Source organism: Crassostrea angulata, chromosome 8 (genome assembly GCF_025612915.1).
Source record: "Crassostrea angulata isolate pt1a10 chromosome 8, ASM2561291v2, whole genome shotgun sequence".
Lineage (NCBI taxonomy): Eukaryota > Metazoa > Mollusca > Bivalvia > Ostreida > Ostreidae > Magallana > Magallana angulata.
Window position 1 is genome coordinate 55555223 of NC_069118.1, and position 11503 is coordinate 55566725.

The window sequence follows — 11503 nt, forward strand, 5'->3', positions numbered from 1 at the left end:
GATTCTTAACCCCAGTTTCTGATGTTTGTCCCCAAAGGAAACCCTTTTCCCAGAATACTTCCATTTCATAGGCGTATTTAGTATGATAAATTGAGTGTCGCTATATATATATATATATATATATATATATATATATATATATATATATATATATATATATATATATATATATATATATATATATATATATATATATATATATATATATACTCCTGTTATCTGCACCGCGGTGCAAATTAGTTTTAGCCTTTTTTAGATGTCTCTTTTTTCACCTTTAGATTGTTCCCCCAATAGATTCTTAACCCCAGTTTCTGATGTTTGTCCCCAAAGGAAACCCTTTTCCCAGAATACTTCCATTTCATAGGCGTATTTAGTATGATAAATTGAGTGTCGCTCTATATATATAAATACTCCTGTTATCTGTCCCGCGGTGCAAATTAGTTTTAGCCTTTTTTAGATGTCTCTTTTTTCACCTTTAGATTGTTCCCCCAATAGATTCTTAACCCCAGTTTCTGATGTTTGTCCCCAAAGGAAACCCTCTTCCCAGAATACTTCCATTTCATAGGCGTATTTAGTATGATAAATTGAGTGTCGCTCTATATATATATATATATATATATATATATATATATATATATATATATATATATATATATACTCCTGTTATCTGTCCTGCGGTGCAGATTAGTTTAAGCCTTTTTCAGATGTCTCTTATTTCACCTCTAGAATGTTCCCCCAATAGATTCTAAACCCCATTTTCTGATGTTTGTCCCCCAAAGAAAACCCTTTCCCCAGAATACTTTCCTTTCATAGGCGTATTTAGTATGATAAATTGAGTGTCGTCTCTCTTTATACAGTACCGATCAGACCCAACCTAACAAAAAGTAAACCCCAACTAAACCCTGGGTTTACTTTCTGGGTTTACTCTAGGTTTACTCAGGGTTTACTAGAGTGGACCCCGATTAAACCAAAGTAAACCCAGAGTGGACGCAGAGAGTAAACCCGGTTAGAAGTATACCACTGAAAACAGACGTTAACTGTGTATTCGGAATATACAAGGGGCAGTAATAACAGGCAGTAGGATGTTAAAATAAAAGATGGGTCTGCTTCACACTTCAGTGCGTACGGTTGACCTCAAAAGCAATTTCGAAATAAATCCAAAGAAAACCCTGAGTAAACCCAAAGAAACCTCCTAGTGGACCCAAATTTTCAAAAAGTAAACCAAGAGTAAACCGAAAGTAAACCCCAAAAGTAAACCCGGGGTTTAGTTGGGGTTTTCTCTGGTGTTTGGTTGGGTTGGATCGGTATATACTACTGTTATCTGCACGGCGGTGCATATTAGTTTGAGCCTATTGCAAATATCTCTTATTACAGCTAAAAATGTTCCCCCAAGAGATTATAAACCCCATTTTCTGATGTTTGTCCCCCAAAGAAAACCGTTTTCTATGAAATTCTTCGCTTTTTTGAGGCATATTTATCATGAAAAACTGTCAGTGTCTTCTGTCGACATATACATGTACTCCTGTTATTTGCACCGCGGTGCAAATTAGTTTTAGCCTATTTCAATTAAGTATGATAAATTGAGTGTCGCTCTTTATATCTGCAACACGGTGCAGATCAGTTTGAGCCTTTTTCAGATGTCTCTTATTTCACCTTTAGAATGTTCCCCCAAGAGATTCTAAACCCCATTTTCTGATGTTTTCCCCCAACAAAAACCTTTTCCCGGGATTATTTCCCTTTCGGAAGTTTATTTATCATGATAAATTGAATGTCGTCTCTCTATATATACTTCTGTTATCTACATCGCGGTGCAGACTAGTATAGATATTTTTACAACTCTATGACAGTGATATTATTTCCTATTTTTTCATAGTTGTGATTAATAATACATTTATTAAAATAATGTCTAAAATTTGTTGATGTAAATATATTCGAAAATATTAATATCTCACAAAGTTATTCGATCCGTCTCGTGAATTCATTTTATTTTCCATTGATGCTCTAAGAATGAAATCAACAGGAAGTCGATGAAAAGAGGCAAATACCACAGATTTACTTATTAAACATCTTTATCGATGGTTGACGTTACGTCAAATAACGTCAAAAAAGTATCTGCACCGCGGTACAGATAACGGTATTACGCCAAAAAAGTTAATAACAGTTAACTAAAGGTCACTGTGAATTAATGTTGAGAATCGAATTGAGATCGGTAATTCTGCCAATCCGAATTTTCTCGGAAGATCTTTACATATTATACTAATTAAAAAGCTGTGCAGGTTTGATAAATAAAACCAGACAATAAAACTTAATGAAGAGAAAAAGCATTGTGTTACATACACATGTATTTATTGAAGGTATAGTTATATACATTGGCGTCGGAAGGGGGGGGGGGTAGACTTCGCTAACAACGAAAGATGAAAACAGGATATGTCAGCATTATTACGAATGAACATGTTCAGGTTTTGGTGAGTGACTGTTGTAGCGCCGTAGAGCGGTTACGGCATAATTAATTCATATAACTGTGAAAAATCTTTTCTTTGAGTATAATTCCTGAGTGAAAAGTCCAAGTTGTATTTTACAATTTATTTACATTATTTCCAAATTTAATATCGTCTTAAAATAAATCCAAGAAGAAGCACTGACTATATCTACGACAACAACAACAATTCTAACTCTAACTATCTCTTTAACTCTAACTTCTCCCTGTGACCCTCGCACTCTTATATACACATAGGGTTGCTCATTAAGAGCAGCCGCCTTAATGAGGTCACATTATATAATACCGGTACACCGGTTGCTCTTCGGGAGCAACAGATATACATACAAATGAACATGTGAAATAAAATGATGATATATGAAAATAATTAATCTGAATATAATTTATGACGTTACAACTTCCCCCCTCTTAATTTTTGGTTCCATACAAAAGGTATTTAAGCATGAAGTATAAATAAAAGAAATATCTAACGTCAGTTCTCTTCTTAAATAACATATAAACAAATAAACAAGACATATAACAACAAAGTATACAAGTTCAAAAAATTAAAAATAATTATTTACAACAGTTCATATTTACAATGTCAATATTTACACGGAAAAGTCTCCCTTCATCTCCCGAACGTTCCCTTTACGCAAGCACTCGGCAACGTGTTCCGCAATTTCACTAACCACGCTTCGGAAGTCCACATCTTCGGGATTTACGTACTCGGAATAGATGATTTGTGAGGTTCGGCTTACTTCCGTTCGTCCATCTGGGTGCGTTGAAGTAACTTTATTGATGACAAAACAAACTGAAGATTTCGTTACAGTAACGTCTCGTCAGTGTCCATTTCACTGTCACTAGCGGAAGAGTCGAGTAAACCATCTTCAGTTTCTGGTCTGTGCTCAACAACAGCGTCTTCTTCTGTATTTTCTAGAAGTTCGTTCACAAAGCTGTCCGAAGGAATCTCGAGGGAGCTTACCGACACATCGTTCAGGAAGTTCCATTCATTACTATGGGCATGATCAGATGTTCTAGGAGATTTCTCTGTCTTCATGGCGAAAGTGGTCTCATCCTCATCCGACGATATGTTTTCATACTGTTCACTAAGCACATACACAGATTTACGCGCCTCTTCGTAGCTTTGGCGGTTGACCGTAAACTTATTATCTTCCATGGCACATTTCAGGTCTTTCCCTCTAGTCTGTGGATAACTCTGTAATGTCTCTTCAAATTGAAGCTTCGCACAAATGTTCTTTGGCAAAAACTACACTTCAAACAGTCTATTTCATCCTTATGCTGCTCCTTAATATGCAAGTTCAAATTACTAATTCTGGAGAAATCCGGCCACAAATTTCACATCTCATAGTTTCTAATTTTCTCTATATCGCAATGGTTTTCGTATAATCCGTCCGTGTCTCGTCTGAACAATCTCCTGGGTCGGGGTATTCTGGAGTGTCTCGTCTTTGGGTCCTCCCTCTGATTCGGAATCTGATTGGCTGGCGGCTGTTGACGGGGCCCCGGGTGGAAAGTTAAGCGACATATTCAAACGGGTTTGTCTCCGTCCACTGGCTGTTGTGCGGCGATGCGTGACGGGTACCCTCTGCAGCTGGGAGCTTGTATATTCGGTATCGCTTCTCGCCGGGTATTGTTTATTCCCTCTATACGGTTTGATATTGTCGGAATGCACGACCACGGGCTTTGAATTTTGGGAGTGTTTTATTTGAAACAATACATCACTTAGTCTCTTTACAATAAGCCAGAGTCCTGCCCATGTTCGTGCTAACTTTGTTTTACATCCAACAGTAACTTTGGGCTGGCTCCGCCGAACTAAATCTCCAATTTCATAATTAATAGAACGCACATTTCGATCGTAAACGCGTTTTTGTCTCAAAGCACTTTGTTTAGTTTCACCTCTCACAATTTCATACATTTCACACAAACATCTTTCTAAATGACGCACATATTCCGCTTCAATTTTGTACACAGCTATATCATCACTTTCCAAATTTTTTGTTATAAGATTCACAGGTAAAGTCATTTCTTCACTAAATACCATTTTACAAGGCGTCATTCCTGTGGACTCGTGTATTGTACTGTTGTACGCAAACACAATTCCGTCAATTAATTTATCCCACTCTGTTTGATTCACTGAAATGTACTTGGATAAGATATCCTTGATAGTTCTGTTCAATCTTTCAATCATACCGTCGGGTTGAGGGTGGTACGACGTTGTACGCGTTTTGTTTATTTGCAAAACTTTGCACATCTCTCGAAATAATTGACTGAGTACCTTGATCCGAATGTATTTCTTGGGGGCACCCGTAGCGTTTAATTCATCCTTTAAACAAAGTTTCTGCCACTGTTTCAGCGTCAATGTTTCTCAAGGGAAATATTTCCGTGAATTTGGTAAAATAGTCTGAGATCACTATAATATACGAAATCCATTCATTGACTTAGGAAATGGTCCAGCTATATCCACTCCAATTCTCTCAAATTTAACACCGCTCAAATAACTTTTTATATAGCTTCTCTTCTTTCTATGTGGGTTTTTCCTTTCTTCACAAATATCACAAGAAGCAATCTAATCCTGCACATATCTTCTTAAATGAGGCCAGTAATAATTACTTCTGTTGAGCTTATCAATGGTGCTTCGTACACCTAAATATTCGGCAGTTACAGCGTCATAGAAATTCCACATTACAACATTGCGTAACTTCTGAGGAATAATAATCCATAATCGTTCACCACTATTTTCCATCCATTTAATGCATAATACCCCTTCGTTCACAGTCAACAACTCCCAACGAGAGTATAAAAATTTGCTCTCAAAGCCTAAACTTGAGATAGAATATTTAGCTGGCTTTGGAAAGTTCGAATCCTCTTTCCACTTAAGAATGGGTGATATACCTCCGTCGTCTAACTGATGTTTTCTAATACTTGATAAACTCAGTGATTTATCTGGCTTGTTCTTGGGTTTGGCTCGTAACGGACGATTTGGAACACGCTTTGACGTCTTATGTGGTTGTACGGTATCACTTGAATAAAAGGCAATAGGTATCTTATCCAGATCTTGGAAAAGTGTTTTAATAGCACACACATAATCACAAGATTGAACATCTTCTCCGTTCGTTGATTTACGCAAATCTTCTATGTGATAGTATTTTTCTTCATCCGTCGCCTCTGTCACATTCAATTTGCACTGTTTACACTTCTTATTTTGAATATTCATCCTAGTCAAACCATCTGCATTTCCGTGTCTTTTTCCTGGTCTATGCTGAATCTGGAAAGTATATGAAGCTAATTGTTGAAGCCATCGAGCAATCTGTCCATCCGGTTCTTTAAACTTATGTTACCACACTAGGGATCCATAATCTGTCCTCAGGATAAATTCTCGTCCAATCAAGTGATGTTTAAAATGTTTGATAAAACAAACGAGTGCTAACATCTCTCGTCGCGTGGTACAATAATTCCTTTCAAATTCTGTTAGTGTACGACTCCCGTACGCTATCACTTTTTCTTTTCCGTCCTGAATCTGTGACAATACTGCTCCTATCGCATCATTGCTTGAATCAGTATCCAGAATAAAGAATCCTCAAGTCACATCTGGATAACTAAGAATTGGTGCACTCACTAATGTTGATTTAAGGTGATTAAATGCTTAATCACATTCGGCTGTCCAGTTCCAGGGAGTGTTCTTGCTAGTAAATCCGTGGAGACACTTCGCAATTTTAGCAAAGTCTTTGATGAATCGTCTATAATAAGACACTAATCCTAGAAAACTACGCAACTCTGTTACACTCTGAGGAATTTTCCATTCCATAACAGCTCTGGTCTTCCTAGGGTCTGTTTTAACTCCTTCTCTAGAAACAATGTGTCCTAAGAAAGTCACTTCCTGCTTAAAGAAACTACATTTCTTGGCTTTCAGTTTCAAGTTAGCATTTTCAAGTCGATCAAATACTAAACTCAAGTTTCTTAAATGTTCCTCAAAATTTATGCTATACACTATTATGTCATCTAAATAGAGGACTGCGACATGCCACTGCAATCCACTTAAGGTATGTTCTATTACTCTCTGGAAAGTAGCGGGGGCATTGCATAATCAAAACGGCATGACTGTATACTGATACAATCCTCCACGAGGGGTTCCGAATGCTGTTTTCTCGTTGTCGCCGTCTCGCATAGGAATTTGATGATAAGCCATATTAAGATCCAGCGATGTAAACCAACTAGATCCAGATAATGCGTCTAAATCTTCAGCAATTCTCGGAATAGGGTAAGCATCCTTTATTGTTTGAGCAATCAAGCGCCGATAATCCACGCATAATCTCCAGGTTTTGTCTTTCTTTTGTACAAGTACAAGGGGAGATGACCAAGGACTTACTGATTCTTCAATCAAACCTTCAGTTTTTAATTTATTTATTTCCGCATCCAATATGTCTCGTTTGAATATAGGTACTCTTCTTACAGGTTCTTTAAATGGCTTCTCCTCATTCAAATTGATTCGATGTTCTCCAACATTTGATCGCTGTAAAGGCATCTCGGGGTCGGCAAACGCAGCTTTACGACTAAATAAAAACTGCTTAAATTTCTCTGCTTGCTCTGGTGTAAGATTGTTACATCCTTCAGTATACATCTCTCTAAGGAATTCAGGAATATTATTCCAGTTTCCACGTTGCACATCATTGAATTCGGCAACTCGTCACTGAAAAAATCAACGCATGTCACTAATGCAATTTCTGTGTTTTCTTTGACAAAAACTTTTTTGTCTCCCGGGTTAAAAACACGCACATAAATCTCACTATTTTCTGTATTAACTAACACTTGTCCAACCACAAGTCCATGTGTGTTGACAAATTTCATCAGTGGTACTAATATAGCCTCCTTCATATTAGTACTAGGAATCACCTTAGATTTGATCACAGCTTCATGTCTCGATGGAATTACAATACTATCCACTGAGCGAACAGGACAGCTTGTCTCGTTATCCTCACTCGTGTGCACACATTTCATCATCAGATTATGATTCCTGTAATCCCAGTGACATATTCGATTTTCATCATAAAGTCTTTTCCAAGCAGGTTACATTTCACGCCGCCCACCAAAACTCGGAAATAAATATCTTTCTTTCCAAACGTTAAAATCATATTAGCTGTCCCAATTACGTTTAATGGTCTTCCATCTGCAGTTTCAAATTGTTTCCGCACTTGCTCCAGTACAGGTCTGTTCTGTGGAAGAATACTTAAATAAACTTCTTTAGAGATGAAAGTATTTGCCGCACCAGTGTCGATTTTCAACTCAATTGCTGCCCCCTCCACCAGACTAAAATGTTTAAGGCATCTAATCTTTTTTTCGCCTAGTACATTTATTGCAAGTTTAATTTTCAAATTTTGTCTGGCTGTATTTATAACAATATCATCTAGTTTGTACATTAGTTTGGAATTTTTCATTAATATCCACCTATAAATTGGACTAGTAATGTTAATATAAGTGTTAAGATTTGAATTGTTAATTATAGAATATATTCCAAGTTCAGACACGTAGGATCGTTTTTAAAACTGTGTATACATGTTGCATGTAATTTGAATCACACATATTTCTCTTTTATAGTGTTAATTTAAGTTAATGGCTATTTTTTTAACGAAATACAGTGAAATGTATTTCAATTTCTGTTTTAATATTATTTTACATGAAAGTAATTTGGAAAGTTTCTGGTCAAAACAGCCATTGGATTTAAGGCTATCTGATCACAGAGGTATACACATATTTTTGTACACTGTACGGTTTTCGTTAAGAGGGCGTGATGGCTGTCGCCATTTTTAGGCTGTATTGATCTCTTTTAACCCCCTTCCCCACAGTAACGCACTTCTACGCATATACTGTTGCCCCACAATCACGCATTTTGTCGCATATACCTTTTCCCCGCAATCACGCACTTTCACGCACTTTTCGTTGTTGAATGTTACAGCTCCGATAACTCGTAATTTATTGTTTTATGTATCAAAATATATTGATGGCAGGCACGTAGCACCAAGGGGGGGGGGGCTGTGTGAACGCAGCCAAATGAAAAACAACTTGTTCAAACGCCGTGGATGCGCAGTGAGAGCGCGATAGAGACACAGTGAGATCCCAAAGGACTCCGTGAGGTGTCCGTGCAAGCGCAATTGACTTATCACTGCGTCTACACTGCGATTAGCTGCGTTCCTTGAGCGCGCCGACGGAGCTCTCGTGGCGCTGTTGGGGATCTTACGGCGCAGTCACGGCGACCTCACTACGCTTCTACGGCGTGTTTATTAGAACGCAGAGCCACGGCGCGTACTTTGTGCATGTTCAAAGTGCGCCGCTGTAGGAGACTCTACTGCGTTTACCTTGGCGTTTTACATTATTTAAGGACGCAGCGGGATGGCCGTGAGGACGCAGCTTCGGTGTGACAGGGGTTAAATCCATTTCAACATTTTTTATTGATGAAGAAATAAAAACATTGGACATCCACACCCAAACACGCATGCACGCGCGCACATCATCTTACAGATGGTACGCATATCCAGAAATTCTTATTTGTTTTATGGTATCTATATCTGTTTTTGTAGGAACGCATATCATAGGAGTTTTCATTTATGGAAGAAATAACAATTAGTATGCGGGTTTAGTTTATTTTATAAGTCGCTACACGTGCAGACTAAGTAGCCCTTCAAACACGTATGTTTTACCTGCTGAAATAAGACCTGAATAAATAACTAGAGCAGTGTAATCTTCCGAACCTGCAGAGCTTGTCGCATTTTATGATATGCGTACCAAATGGTACCAAATGGTACGCATATCGGCTTAAAACTTAGTACCACTGACTTTTTTTTTCTTCTGGATTTTTAGTAGAGTCATGAAAATGATAATCGTAAGGTAAAACTGTTTAAAACATATTTCCGTTTTGCCATGATGCCCATTTTTGAGTGCACATGTATAATTTGTTGGTCAAGGAAACTAACTCCGTTTTGCCATGATGGCCATTGAACTGAACTTTATTTATTTTACAACGACTGATAAACAAGTTCTACAACTTACATTAATATCTTTCGTTGGCACAGATGTTAGCGCGAGGGGGTCAATTGTGTAGGAGGTAGCCGGAGTACCCGTAGAGAACCCACGTGTCCAATCGGGCAACCGCCAAACCATATCACATACCATAGGCGTCGAAACCGGCGGGGGGGGGGGGTGGGGCTAGGGCCCCCCCCCCCACTTTTTTTGCTAAGTTAGACCTTACCATTAGGCACATAGCAGAATAGAGGGTTCAGCCTCCCCCCCCACACACTTTTTTTTCGCCGGAAACATTATTGTTCCGTAATGTACGTTTGAAAGATTGAGAAGTTGGAGTCAAAGTCATAGTAGCCCCCCCCCCCCCCCCCCGGATTAAGAATTTTGTTATTTTTGGGAAAAAAATTATGGTAGGTAAGATTTTTTTTATTGGAACAATGGGTATACCCCCCCCCCCCTTCGGATTAGGATTTTCATGATTTTGGGAATTAGGTTTTTTTCTCTCAATATTTCTTAGGATCAGTCTAGCCCCCCCCCCCCACTTTCAATTTGCTTCCGACGCCAGTGCATACAACCACCGTCGATCTCGGGGATCGAACTCGGGTCGCAGCTAGCGATGATAAGCGAGTGATGGTCATTTTTTGACTGAACATGTATATTTTGTAGGTCCATAAAATAGTTCCCTGTTGTCATCATGCCCATTTTTAGATTTTTTTATTTTTTGCACATGAATATTTTGTAGGTCCAATAAACTAAATAATTTCCTGAAATCCAAAGCTAATTTTGTCATCTTTAAGATCTACGCAAGTTAAGCATCTCATGATCATTCAGGAAATTGTTCAATATTTTTGTCTGATATTGAATTTCACTTTTCTCCAGATGCCTAAATGGAGTATTTCAGATATGAAAAATGCAAATAATAATAATAATAATAATAATAATAATAATAATAATAATGACAAATAAATTCAACTCAATGTAGCGTACAAATCAATCTTGTTGGATTGTTTTAATTTTTCTGATTAACGAGTTTAGTATTAATAACGTAGATGTCAATATGCATTACTGGTCAAAGAGAGATAACTCCAATATATCAGACATTTTTTCTACATGTGTGTATGGATGGAGAGAGAGAGAGAGAGAGAGAGAGAGAGAGAGAGAGTATAAAAATTTTGATTTTGTGTTGACTGAATAAAATACTTGTTTACTTCTTCTGTGAAAATCCGTACAAATATTCAAAAGGACAATATATTTCACAGTTTGACCCCCCCTCCCCCCTTAACTCGTGAGTTTATTGTTTATTACTACATATGTATTAAATGATGTCCGAATGTCTTCAAAGATGAAAATAGTAATGTCATTGTTAAGCCGCACCATTGCAACATTAACACTAAGAAGATCGGCGAAGATGGGTAATTTTAAGCCCATAAAAGTGAATATATAGGAAAATTGATGGTAAATAAAAGGCATATAGCAACGCACGGGAACGGGGAGCTCACATGTTTGCAAATCACAGTATGGCTACAAAAAATTGTCCCTCCACTTTTCTGTAACTGTAAAAAAATGTATTGAAATTATTCATCAAAAAGTGTGATATAAATTACTGTAATAAAGTTTTCAGTAGTAAATAACAACCCCCTTCCCTCCAACAACACCCCGAATATAAATTTCGATTTTTTTTATTTTTGCACTTAAAGATTTTTAGGGGTATGGCTGCCCTCTTCAACCTCGAATTCAAAGCAATGCTCTGTGCCAATGATAACATTTTCACCATATTTCCGTCGTCAACTTTGTATTTTTTAAATTTATTTTCAATTCACGGCTCATTATCCAAACAAAATACCGGGAAACGACGGGAGCACAATTACAGCATAATATGAAACAAATAAATCATAATCGATAGATTGTGAACTACTTGTTTGTTCTAGCTAAATATATGTAAGAGTTAAATGAACATGTTTGTGTCTTTACTTCTGAGTGTCTATCTTTAAAACA

At 37.5% G+C, this 11503-nt stretch overlaps 1 protein-coding gene across 1 annotated transcript in view; it reads right to left on the reverse strand.

The window, feature by feature from the left end:
• LOC128158113 (E3 ubiquitin-protein ligase TRIM71-like) overlaps positions 1 to 11503 on the reverse strand; it is an 82672-nt gene that overhangs the window by 43034 nt on the left and 28135 nt on the right. The window lies entirely within an intron of this gene.